At 45.0% G+C, this 12,544-nt stretch overlaps 1 protein-coding gene across 1 annotated transcript in view; it reads left to right on the top strand.

The window, feature by feature from the left end:
* Window positions 1–12,544, top strand: part of LOC121293673 (dynein heavy chain 17, axonemal-like) — a 729,083-nt gene that overhangs the window by 352,596 nt on the left and 363,943 nt on the right. The window lies entirely within an intron of this gene.

Below are 12,544 nucleotides of genomic sequence, written 5' to 3' on the forward strand. Positions count from 1 at the left end.
TGTATATATTTCATACGAAATTTTAAATTTTCCTTGTCCGTTTTTGGGGTATTACAAATAACTTTACATAGAAGGATATTTCAGAATCAGGAAAGACCCCTGACCAGGGCTATTAAAAGCGATCATCAGTTTCTTTCAGGTTAGTTGATAATTAAATCTATTGGCTCTTACCCTGACTGTAGAAGTGTTTGATCATTGTGGAGTTATTTTAAATTGCTAAAATCTCTAGGTAGGGCACGTGCTGAAGGACTTTGAGGATTCTCCCAAGGCCTGGAGACCCAGCTGGAGCCCAGTGAGCAAGATAATACTAAAACAAATCACAAGAATTGATGGTCACAGACATAGGGCAGGATTTTCCATCCCACGGGTGGGCACATGCCAAACCCAATCAGGTGTAAAATTGTGCACAATGAAGTTGGATGAATATCCCAACGTCATTTTGTACTTGCATGGTATTTCAGTCAGTGGGCGCGTGCAAGTTGGTAGCGTGCCCACCAACAATTAAGAGGACTATTTAGGCCCTTAATCAATTAATTGAAACCTATTTTCTGCTGCCTGTCCAACCTTACAGTTAGTGGGTGGGCAAATCAGCCAGGCGGCCTTTGGTTTTTTTATGAAACCTCATCCACAGACGGGATGAAGTTTCCAGCAATAATGAAAAAAATGCTTCGGCATAATTTTTACAAGGTCCTGGGAGTGGGTCCTATAAGGGGACGTTTATTTTTTATTTTCAGGATCTTTATTTGTGACTTTAAGATTGTTCAGCTCCCTGCCTTCAGGGAGCTTTCAGTGCGCGCTCCCCCATGCATGCGCAGACTTTTGTGTTTGCACTCCTCCTGCCTCCACCCTGGCAGTCCTGAGCTTCTCAACATGCCTTTCACGCTGGCTGGCTGTTAATTGGCCAGCCAGCATGAAATTGCAGTCAGGGGCCGGTCGTGGGCGGCGAACTGTTTCGCTGCTGCTCCCAGGCCCGCCCCCCCAATGACCCGAAAATCCTGTCCATAGTAACCAGGAACCTATTCATGTGGATAGTGACAGGAGAAAGTTATGGTATGACCAGCCTTGTGTAAGAATAATTTCTTGACTTAGAAGATCAACTGGCAGGAGCCTTGTTTGATTGCTGAAAGACTTAAGAATATATTATGGAAGGATTTAGACTGTGACATACCTTGGAACAGCTTCTAATCTATATGCATTACATTACCAGAAGCCTGATGGTAATCCTTTGAGTATACATGGAAATTTGCTGCATTTCCAATTAAATAATGCTGACAGAATGGAAGCAAGTCCAAAGAATTTCCCAACCACGTGTCAGAAAATAGTCAAAAGGATAAACAAGGTCCAAATTGAACGGAATGCTGGGTGTGGGAAGTTTGTAGTGGAACTGGAAAGTAAAGCAGTTGAAGAAAATTGTTAAAAGTGGAACTAAAATGGGAAGCAGTGGAAGAAAAAAATGTTTCCTAAAGCTATTTTAAGGGATGTGGGAACAATTTCATTACAATGAAAAATACAGTTACTGAATAAGGAAGTCCAAAAGCTGCCTGAAATTAATTTGATAGGAACCAGAAAATAGCAAAAAGGAGCAGCAATCAGATCAGTGGGCAGCAAAAATAAACAGCAGTAAAATTCAAAAGACCCCAAAATCTCGCATGAACCAAATTGAGCAGGTGACAAATGAGTTATTAAATTGAATGTATACCAATGTCATTAGTGTAACTATTATGATTGGTGAGCTCTAAGCATAAATTGGCACATGAAATTATGATGCCAATACAAGAACAAAGGCTCAAATCAAGTCCTGGAAAGGGTTCTTAGTATTCCTGGTTATCAAGTATTCATGAACGATAGGGAAGGAAAAAGAGCAGGGGATGTGACAGTATAGATTAAGGATTATACAGTTATAAATAGAAAGGATGTACATTATTACCTCTCCAGTCTGGAAATCCATTGTTCAGAAGCACCAGCTGTCTGGAAATTTTTTGAGCAGACCCAAGCAACTCATGGGATCATTTTAGTGCAATATTTTGGGAGCAGAAGCATGGAAGATACAGAATTTGGATAAGTAAAACGATTGTTATTACTACTTTGTAATGTTTTATCACTGTTTTATGCTTCAGGTAAACATTTATAACTACAGTAATTCTGGTGTTCTTACTGGTGGTTAGGCATTCTATAATTATGAAAATTCCAGAATCCAGAAATAACTTGGTCCCAAGCAATCCGGACTGGAGAGGTTACAGTGATTTAGATGGTCGTATGACTGAGTGGCTGCAAAATTCAGCTCCCTATTACCCATTTTTCCTGTGCTATGAATGCCATTTTCGCTCTAAAATGCCTTCTGCAGCATTTTCCATGCATGCACACAGCTAGTGTAAGTGTGCCAGACTGCCATTTTAGTTAGCGTCCATGAAAGCAGGCAGATCATGAAGCTGATTTGGTACCAGCATTGCCATTTTGGAGCTCAACACTCCAGCTAACGCTGTCTCTTAAATACACACAGCTGACCACATGTTCAGCAACAAGAAGCATCCCCAACCAGGACTATTTAAATGAATCATCAACTACTTGCAGATTAGTTGCTGATTCATTTCTTCTCATTCTTGCTCAAATTGCAAAAGTGTTTGGTGATCTCTCGAGTCCTTTAAAGTTGCTAAAGTCTCCAGGAAATGGTGTGGTATGTGCTGAAGGAGTCTGTGTTGACTTCAAAGATTCTGCACATTAATCTGAAATCCATCTGCCTGTTTATGACATCTAAAGGATCCCAACAGCACATTTTCAAAAAAAAAGCAATGAATGAAAGATGAAAAACTTGGACAAAAAAATTCTCTTTTTCAGCAATACTCAAGCCTTTAAGTTACATAGGCAATTTTTCAACCTTACTGGTTAAAAGGTTAAAACTCCTGCTAAAAAATGCAGGTGTTGTTGATGAAGAGTTTATGAGGCCAATAGAAGAGGTTACTGAGAAGCATGAAATCTTTAAAATGTATCGAAGCTTGCCACCCTGCCCCATTGTCAGCTTTCCATTGGCATATAACTTTAACAAAGTGGTTGCCATGGATCTAAAGGTATGGCATAAAGGCAGAAATATTTTTGTTCTACGTTTTGTAGTCCTGTCAACTAGATTTCATTTCTCTATAATAATACTTAGTAAGAGCAAAAGGAATGGAAATTGAGACACCAGCAAATTATCTAACTGATAATTGAAGGGAATTTGCCAATTACGAGTTCTGAGACTTCTGTGAAAATATGAACAGCATGGTCATGAATACCACAGCTGAAAGTCCTTTCAGCAATGGATGTCATGAAAGGGATCATGTGGTGATCATCAATAAAATGCTGCATAAAATTTGGCTGATCAACCAGACTGCAAGCCTTTCATTCAAAGAAATTGTTCCAGATGGTTGGAGGATTAGGGTTAAGAAATGTGACCTTTGGTCACCTCCCTTATGCATTTATGGGCCTGAACTTCCTCATTGTGTTAATCAGCGTTGGATCACCACTCAGTGCTCAATTGCTTAGGTTATTTCTTTATCCAGCCTGTTGCACCCGACTTTCTGACTCAGGCTGGACAAGATCCAAGCAGTGTAGTGCTTCCCCGAGGAATGGAGTTCGGTGGTGGGGGGGATCAAAGGTTGTCAGTCCAGAGATTAGGGGAATCAGGTCAGAGGTTGGGGGTCTCGTGTCGGTGGGAGTGGCAGGAGGTTGGGATTTAGAGGAAGGAGGGTGTTGTCGGAGGTAGGGGGGTAGGGTTCGGGCTTTGGGGGTGAAGTAGAGGGGGAGGGGTCATGCTTTGTGGGGAGGGGGTCAGGCTTCGGGGCGGAAGGAGGTCTCACTTCGGGAGGGAGGGGAAGGGGGTCAGGCCTTGGGGGTGAAGGGGAGGGGAGGGTGTTGGGCCTTTGGGGGTCAGATTGGGAGGGGTTTGGGGGAGGGTGTCCATTCGAGTCCAGATGGGCCTGGTGGATTGGGAAGTGTGTCAGGTGTTGGCTGGGCGTGTGGTGTGTTGGGCCTTGGGGGTGGGATGGCAGTGGGGAGTGGAGGGTTGGGACTAGGGGGAGTGGGTAGGGGAGGTGAGAGGACCACTGTGCTGGGTTGGGGGAAGGGAGGTGAGTGCCTGATGGGCACGGGTAGGATTGGTCGGAGGGAGGGCTTTCCGTTGGCTCTGGTCGGGCTTGGGCGGGCGATGGGCGATAGGCAGGAGAGTGTCAGGCTTGGTTGGGCCCAGCCCGGCCTGGGGCTAGTGGAGGTGGGTGCGGGAGAAAATGTCCAGTTGGGTCTGACCTGGTCAGGGCCGATCAGGCGTGCGGCTTTGGCGGGGATGGGAGGGTGGGAAAGAGCATGTCTGATCAAGTCCAGTTCAGATTGGAGGATTGGGGCTGTCGGGGGGAAGGGGGGAGTCAATTCTCAGGTCAGGTCCAGTTGAGCTGAAGAGTCCCATTCAGGTGGGGTGAATCCCGTGGGTGGGGTAGTTGGGGGTGGAAAGAGATCCTTGGGGTGGTCAGGGGATATCCCTGGGGAGGGGGGGGGGCGGGGTGGTGGTTGTCAGGGCATGGTTGGGAGTCACGTGAGGTTTCAGTCTGGATCTGTATATTAGTTCCCAGAAGTTAGAAGTTTTAATTCTTCTAATCTTTTGTGGATTGATGTAACCCAGTTAGGACCATCCAAAGTTTGTGATTTAAATCACATTTTTGGATGGTTCCCGCACAGGGCATTTGCCCAGCGGAGGTTTGTACTTCTGGGCAACTGCCGTGCTATCCTTACCAGTGAAGTTCTGAGAGGGGTTTCCCAGTGCACCTTTGTGGTACCCTCCAATCCTGAGTGTTTCACCAGTTGTGAGATTCTGTTGAGGCACCAGTGGAGCCCTGGAAGGATCAGCTGACAAAATAGTTGTTTTGAGGTAACCTTAAGAGCAAGCGGCATTGGGTGCCCTCCCCGCCTGCTGGTGTGAGTTCCTTATGGAGAATTTTTGTTTTATTCATTCATGGGATGTGGGCTTCGCTGGCTGGGCCAACATTTATTGCCCACTCCTAGTTGCCCTTGAGAAGGTGGTGGTGAGCTGCTTTCTCGAACCACTGCAGTCCATGTGGTGTAGGTACGCCCACAGCGCTGTTAGAAAGGGAGTTCCAGGATTTTGACCCGGCGACAGTGAAGGAGCAGTGATATATTTCCAAGTCAAGATGGTGAGTGACTTGGAGGGGCACTTCCAGGAGGTGGTGTTCCCATCTATCTGCTGCCCTTGTCCTTCTAGGTGGTAGTGGTCATGTGTTTGGAAAGTGCTATCTAAGGAGCCTTGGTGAATTCCTGCAGTGCATCTTGTAGATGGCACACACTTCTGCTACTGTGTGTCAGTGGTGGAGGGAGTGAATGTTTGTGGATGTGGTGTCTATCAAGCGGACTGCTTTGTCTTGGATGGTGCTCAGCTTTTTCCGTGTTGTGGGAGCTGCACTCATCCAGGCAAGTGGGGAGTATTCCATCACAATCCTGACTTGTGCCTTGTAGATGGTGGACAGGCTTTGGGGAGCCAAGTGGTGAGTTACTTATTGCAGGGTTCCTAGCCTCTGACCTGCTTTTGTAGCCATAGTATTTATATGACTGGTCCAGTTCAGTTTCTGGTCAATAGTAACGCCCAGAAAGTTGATAGTGAGGGATTCAGTGATTATAATGCTATTGAACATCAAGGGGCAATGGTTGGATTCTCTGTTGTTGGAGATGGTCATTGCCTGACACTTATGCGGCGTGAATGTTACTTGCCACTTGTCAGCCCAAGCATGGATATTGTCCAGGCCTTGCTGCATTTGGACATGGACTGCTTCAGTTTCTGAGGAGTCGCAAAAGATGCTGAACATTGTGCAATCATCAGTAAACATCCCCACTTATGACTTTTTGATGGAAGGAAAGTCATTGATGAAGCAGCTGGAGATGGTTGGGCCTAGGACACTACCCTGAGGAACTCCTGCAGTGATGTCCTGAAGCTGAGATGACTGACCCCCAACAACCACAACCATCTTCCTTTGTGCTAGGTATGACTCCAACCAGTGGAGAGTTTCCCCCCTGATTCCCATTGACTCCAGTTTTGCTAGGGCTCCTTGATGCCACACTCGGTCAAATGCTGCCTTGATGTCAAGGGCAATCACTCTCACCTCACCTCACCTCACCTCGGGAGTTCAGCTCTTTTGTCCATGTTTGAATCAAGGCTGTAATGAGGTCAGGTGCTGAGTGGCCCTGGTGGAACCCAAACTGGGCATCGATAAGCAGATTATTGCTAAACAAGTGCCACTTGATAGCACTGTTGATGACCCCTTCCATTACTTTACTGATGATCAAGAGTGGACTAATGGGGCAGTAATTGTCCGGGTTGGACTTATCCTGCTTTTTGTGTACAGGACATACCTGGGCAATTTTCCACTTTGCTAGGTAGATGCCAGTGTTGCAGCTGTACTGGAACAGCTTGGCTTGGGGGGGGGGCGGCAAGTTCTGGAGCACAAGTCTTCAGTACTATTGCTGGAATATTGTCAGGGCCCATAGCCTTTGCAGCATCCAGTGCCTTCAGCCGTTTATTGATATCACCTGGAGTGAATTGAATTGGCTGAAGACTGGCATCTGTGATGCTAGGGACCTCCAGAGGATCATCTACTCAGCATTCCTGGCTGAAGATTGTTGCGAATGCTTCAGCCTTAGATTTTGTACTGCTGTGCTGGGCTCCTCCATCATTAAGGATGGGGATATTTGTGGAGCCTCCTCCTCCAGTGAGTTGTTTAATTGTCCATCACCATTGACGACTGGATGTGGCAGGACTGCAGAGCTTAGATCTGATCCATTCTAATTTGCCAAATATGAACTACCACACTCCTAGACAAGTGATGCCATTTGTGGCACTGTCTTTCGCTCATCTACATGTATGAGCAGCATCTTCTGTAGACCTTAGGTCGCAACAAATGTCTTTGTGGGTTTGGTATCTACTGGCTCCTATTCATGTGCAAATGATGACAGACCCTTCTTCTCCTCAGCCCATGATAACATCAAAGCTGTCATGAAGGTAGTGTTGCCTGCACCTGCATTCTCAACTCTTCTTTCTTTCTGTGAACTGATACAATTGAGTAATCAATGTTAATTCCCAATGAATTGTGTTGCCATGCATCTATACATTCACCAGCCTTTGACTTTCCCTTAGTCGGCACATCACATACCAAGACCACCCCTTGCAGGATGATATTAGCTGGCCGATCTTTCCCCTCAGATCTGAATGTGCATTCACAATGAGGGTGTTCATTAGGGACTAAGGACCCAAGTCATAGGAGCTATAGTCAACCTTATGTTGGTTGTCCTCCAGTGGCCTTTACAACAACTATGGATACCCAGCCTTTGCATTTCTGTCTGACTCCATGCCTGGTGCCTTGAATGCCACAACCAATGCACTGGGATGTTGGAGGCTTGTAGCACCCATGCTACCTCTGTGTAGCAGACGTGGCCATTGATTCTTGGAGCCTGCATCCATTCTGACATGCCTCTGTGTGGGTCAGATGCCAATTAAGACTATATGCAGTGCCGCATCTAAACTTAATGGATTGTCACCTGAATTCTCACCATTAGAAAAGGAGCCAGACTCATTCATGAGACCTTCGAGCCCAGCACTCAGCTGAGGCATGCTCTGCATGGTTTGAGCAAGACAGTTATAGAGTGCCCCTTCAATTAGCTCATAATAGTTGTGCGCAACTCTCCCACATGCCATGAGACCACTCCCATATTGTTGTATTCAAATTTGTTTTTATAACTGCATCATTGATCACTGAGGATGAACATGGTGCTCATTAGATTTGTGAGTATGACCAGCTTCCAACCTCCCTCCATCACCTATCAAGTTCTTCCCATCCTCCTCCATAGACACCTAATTCACATTCCTGCTGTTACTATCCAGCCTCCTCCTGTTACCCTTGATCACACCATTTTGTATGTTGATGCCCCATGCTCTTTGTCAACCTGCTCCACCCTTTCTAGAGGATACATGCACCAGGACCACACCCCCCCCACCCACCCTGCCATGAGACCACCCAATAACCCTCCCCATGAATTTTCAGCTCCTGACTTATTGGATGCAGATGCATTCTGTGACTGTGACTATGGCCGGACTTTTCCGGCCACGTTGAGTCAGGTGTCATTACGAATGGGGCACAATATGGCGAGAAAGCCAAAAATCAGCTTTGCGCATTGTGAAACCAGTTTGATTGTTCCCTTCGCCCGTCAATGGCAGGCTGTGTTTCCTTTCGCCGCAAGTCAGGAACATCATTTTAATACATTTGCATCTAATTATAAGCCCTATTCGCTGGAATGAGCTCCCACGTCAGCGTGTATTCAGAATGGTATGCTTCATGACTGCTGTTAAAAGGCATGCCACTGGTGATCTGAACTTTGAGGATAACTCAGAGATGAGTGCACACAACCTTGAGCAGTGCTCTCAAACATTGCCCGTTGGTCGACAAGGAACAGTGTTCATGGGGGCCGCAGGCAAATCTCTTTCCCCTGTTGGCTTTCAGTGTGGCGCTGGGTCAAGGGCTCCAGTGTGGGTCAGGCCGAGGGTGGGGGTGGTAGGGGACAAGGCAGCACAGACTGAAGGAAATACTCAAGCAGATTTCAGGCCTCCAGCAGACATCCGAGTGCCAGAAACCTGGAAGTCCCTGCTGCCGCCTGCTGTGAATCAGACAGTGCGATGTGCTTACCAGATTGTGACCCTGAGGCTATTCTGGAACTATGTCCCACCGAATTGCGTGTCTCTGCGCTGGTGGAGGGTGTGGGAGAGCGCTGTGACTGGCCTTCAATTAGGGTGTCATCAGTTTCTTCTTCTGAGGTGTCTTGGGGGCTTGAGTTGAGGACCTGGGTCATGGACCCCTCAGCTGCTTCCCAGATGTGCGTGCTGCATTTTACAGCTTCTGCCCGTTGCAACAGGGCTGTAAAAATTGGCCTTTGAAATCAAAGCTTGCCTCTGAGTTACGGTTATTTGAATCATCAGCAGCTTGTCCACTATGTAAAGACAATTTCTCCCTAATCAGCTCAATCTGTTCTTATTTACTATCCTCTTGTGCTTCTAATTCCTTCCCAAGATTCTCCAGCTGGAAGGTTCTCTCTCTCTCAGATCTCTCTCTCTCTAGGAGATCTCTCTTCCTTTCTTCAATCGCACTCTCGGATCTCTTTCTCCCTTCGATCTCTCTTGGATCTCTCTCTCGGATCTCTCTCACGGAACTCTCTCACTCTCTCTCTCTGTCTCTCGGATCTCTGTCTCCCGGAGATCTCTCTATCTCTCTCTCTCGGAACTCTCTCGATCTCTCTCTCTCTCTCTCTCTCTCGGATTTCCTTCTCTCTTCGATTTCTCAGATTTCTCTCTCTCTCTCTCAGATCTCTCTCTATTTTGGATCTCTCTCCCTCTCTCGGAGATCTCTTTTCGATCTCTCTCTCGGATCTCTCTCTCTATCTCTCTCTCTTTCTCCCTTCCATCTCTCTCTCTCTCTCTCCCACACTTTCGGATCTCTCTCCCTCTCGGATCTCTCTCTCTCTCTCTCTCTCTCTCTCAGAACTCCCACTCTCTCGGAACTTTCTCGCTCTCTCTGTCTATCTCTCTCTCCCTCTCTCTCGGAGCTCTCTCGCTGTCTCTCTTGGAGCTCTCTCGCTGTCTCTCTCTCCTGCCTTTCTCATTCCTTTCTTGCCTGAAACTCTTAACTCCAGCCTCCGGCCCTCTAGGCGAATTTGGCTGTGGTAACCTGGTCTGTCTTTGATTTTATACCTTCTGCTTGTTCCAATACTGAGGTGAGGCCAAAATGCTCAACCAGCATTCTTAGCACCTCAGGTCTTCCTGCACATTTTATCGCAGTAAGTTCCACCTGGTTAGCTACAGCTTTAAGCTGTTCAGTTGTTAAGATGGCTAACTTTTGCCAGGTTAAATCCTTCTGCTCTACAAAGGCTTTCACATTAAATTCAGCCTTTCTATTTTCTAGTGTTAATACAGGAAACATGCTGCTTTTGATTTAAAGAAACAATGTCAGCTATTGAACTTTCCCATTTTGCTCGAAATTTGTGCTTTTAATGTCAGATTCTGCCATTTTTAGTCCAGTTGGCTTAGATTCCGAATGTAGCATCCAATTCTGTTACAGACAGGGTCAGAGAGAACTGAAACTCTTGTACCCCTTCCCTTCCTTGCCCTTAATTAGTGTGGTTTTTGAAAGGGAAGATGTGTGTGGTTCTTAGAACCCAGAGTGCGTGCGGTCAATTTAAATAACTGCACCAAGCTTTTTGAGCTTTTATTAAAGAAGATTATTTATTCACGCATTAACCCTGGAAGCCTAAACTCTACATCACTTTCACACACATACATAATTGAGAAAGATACAGTTCAAGAATATAGTGCACCTTTACAATTTATAAACAAAAAAAGTTCATAATTCATGCGTTTGGCTCATCATAGGGAAAACAGTCATTGCAGACCTATTAATGGCAGCATTTTCATTGCAAAAGCTAGTTTAGGTGGCTTCAATGGCTGGAGTTGTATATCAGGATTGTTGCAGGATTCCTCCAAAGAGATGGATGCTCAGCAGATTGCCAAGTTTGATTGCCAGGAGGTCAAGTTTCTTTACTGATGGACTGGGAATAGAAATCAGACTCGGAGACTTAAGATATAGCATTGGTATTACTGTTTTTTTTCTGCAGCTGGTATTCTGCAGAGGGTGTTCTTTGCAAACTGTCTGTTTCTTCCTGGTTCTTTGAATAGTAAAGGATTTGTTATCAGTAGCTAGTTTCAGTCAGGTGCCCAACCTGATCAGTAATTTTATTGTTGACCCATTGCAACACATTGGAGCATTGAAGGGAGTTCATCATACTTATTTGTGATGAACTGATTCCTTTACATTTCCCTTCTGTCATGTTTCAGACTCGGAGAGATGAAATCTGGAAGTCCATTGATTTTGAGTTTGTAGCACTCTTCAAACAATGGCAGGTGTAAATTCCACAGATGGCTTCCATCTGGGTATGTCCATTCAGGAGTGTACCTCACCAACTCCACTCTCCCCTCCCCTGCCGTATGGGTGATTCAATTAGGAACTTTCTGGAGGCTTGAGATAGTCTGTGTTGAATTTGCAAAAGTTACCTGATGCATGGCAGCCAAGTTAGCACCCTGTTCTGTATTCATTTTTAAAGGCACGACAGTTCCAGAAAATTATATATTGAATACAGTTCATGTTTAAAGTTATGAATAGAACATGTTTTCACTAGGCATAGCAGTATCTATCAGTTAGTCTATAGGCAAAATCCTAAACAACTTCTGTGCTGTGTGATACTCTTCCTTCTCTAGAAGGTACTACAAATAGTTTTGAATGTTTTATAGGCAGGGAGACATGTTTTCATCAAGGCTGAGGTCTTTGGGAAAAGTTGAAGAGCTCTGAGGCATTGTGAAGGACCATCTGAGATAGAATTTAATTTAGGAGATTTGGTGCATTGTAAAAGTGTCATAGGAAATTCAAGGATGCTGTTGAGGCAATAAATCATGATGGTGAGATAGTACTTATCAAATCTGGCAATCAAACTGTTGAGGTACATTCTTCTTGATTAATCAGAATTAATTATAATATCTTAGACACTGTGCAACTGATTGAAGTAACTGAGACACCTGTGTGACAAATGCTCATTTTGTGATGACTGTCCTGAGGAACAGATAGTAGATCAAGAGCTGGATACTGGTAATGTGAGTGGCAGACAGGACAGAGCTTTCACATCCAAAGACCAACTACCCAGAATAGGTACTCAGGTGGCATATATTCCAGAGGGGTCTGGTGAATTGAGGGATGCAATAATTGTGGGGTGTACAGGAAAAGGTACTGCAAATTTAAATATTAGTTGAACGTTTGGGATGATGGCCAAGAAATGAGGTCCTTGCACTGTCAGAATGGGGTGAAAGTTTTGATAGTGGATCTGGAAATGGCACCTGTTAGAAAACAAACAGGTACTGAAGAGAAAGACCCCATGATAGAGCAAGAGGGTGATTTCACAGTAGTAGTCATGACAGACATAAAACTGGAGGCTGTGGCTTGAATAGATTATACAATGAAATAAAGGGCACAGAACAGTCTCACAACAGAACAAGCAACATGATTGTGAAATTTTGGTGGCTGCCAAAATATTTGAGGATAAACAAATAAGAGAAGCAAAACAAAGAGAATTAGATAGTTAGAAAGTGTTTGGCATTTATTCTGGGATAACAGTTAAGGAGCAACCAGCTTTGTCACATAGGTGGATTTGCACTGAAAAGTCTCCGCTTCTGAACTTAAAAGACTAACGCGATGCCCCTTTGGCCATATGTTCATGGGAGCGTAGGTAAATCAACGTAAAAGCCAAATTTCTGCAGCCTGCTGATTTTTAGCGAGAAGTGTTCAGAAACAACCTAAAGAGGCAGCAGATACAGAAGGAAAACAATGGAAACTAAAAATGTGCCTTTGGTTTGAATGATACTTCCAGGGAGTCATATTTTTTGATCAGTTTTTGCAAAAATTTGTTGTGGTTAATTAAAAGC

This window comes from Carcharodon carcharias, chromosome 22 (genome assembly GCF_017639515.1).
Source record: "Carcharodon carcharias isolate sCarCar2 chromosome 22, sCarCar2.pri, whole genome shotgun sequence".
In the NCBI taxonomy this organism is placed as follows: Eukaryota; Metazoa; Chordata; class Chondrichthyes; order Lamniformes; family Lamnidae; genus Carcharodon; species Carcharodon carcharias.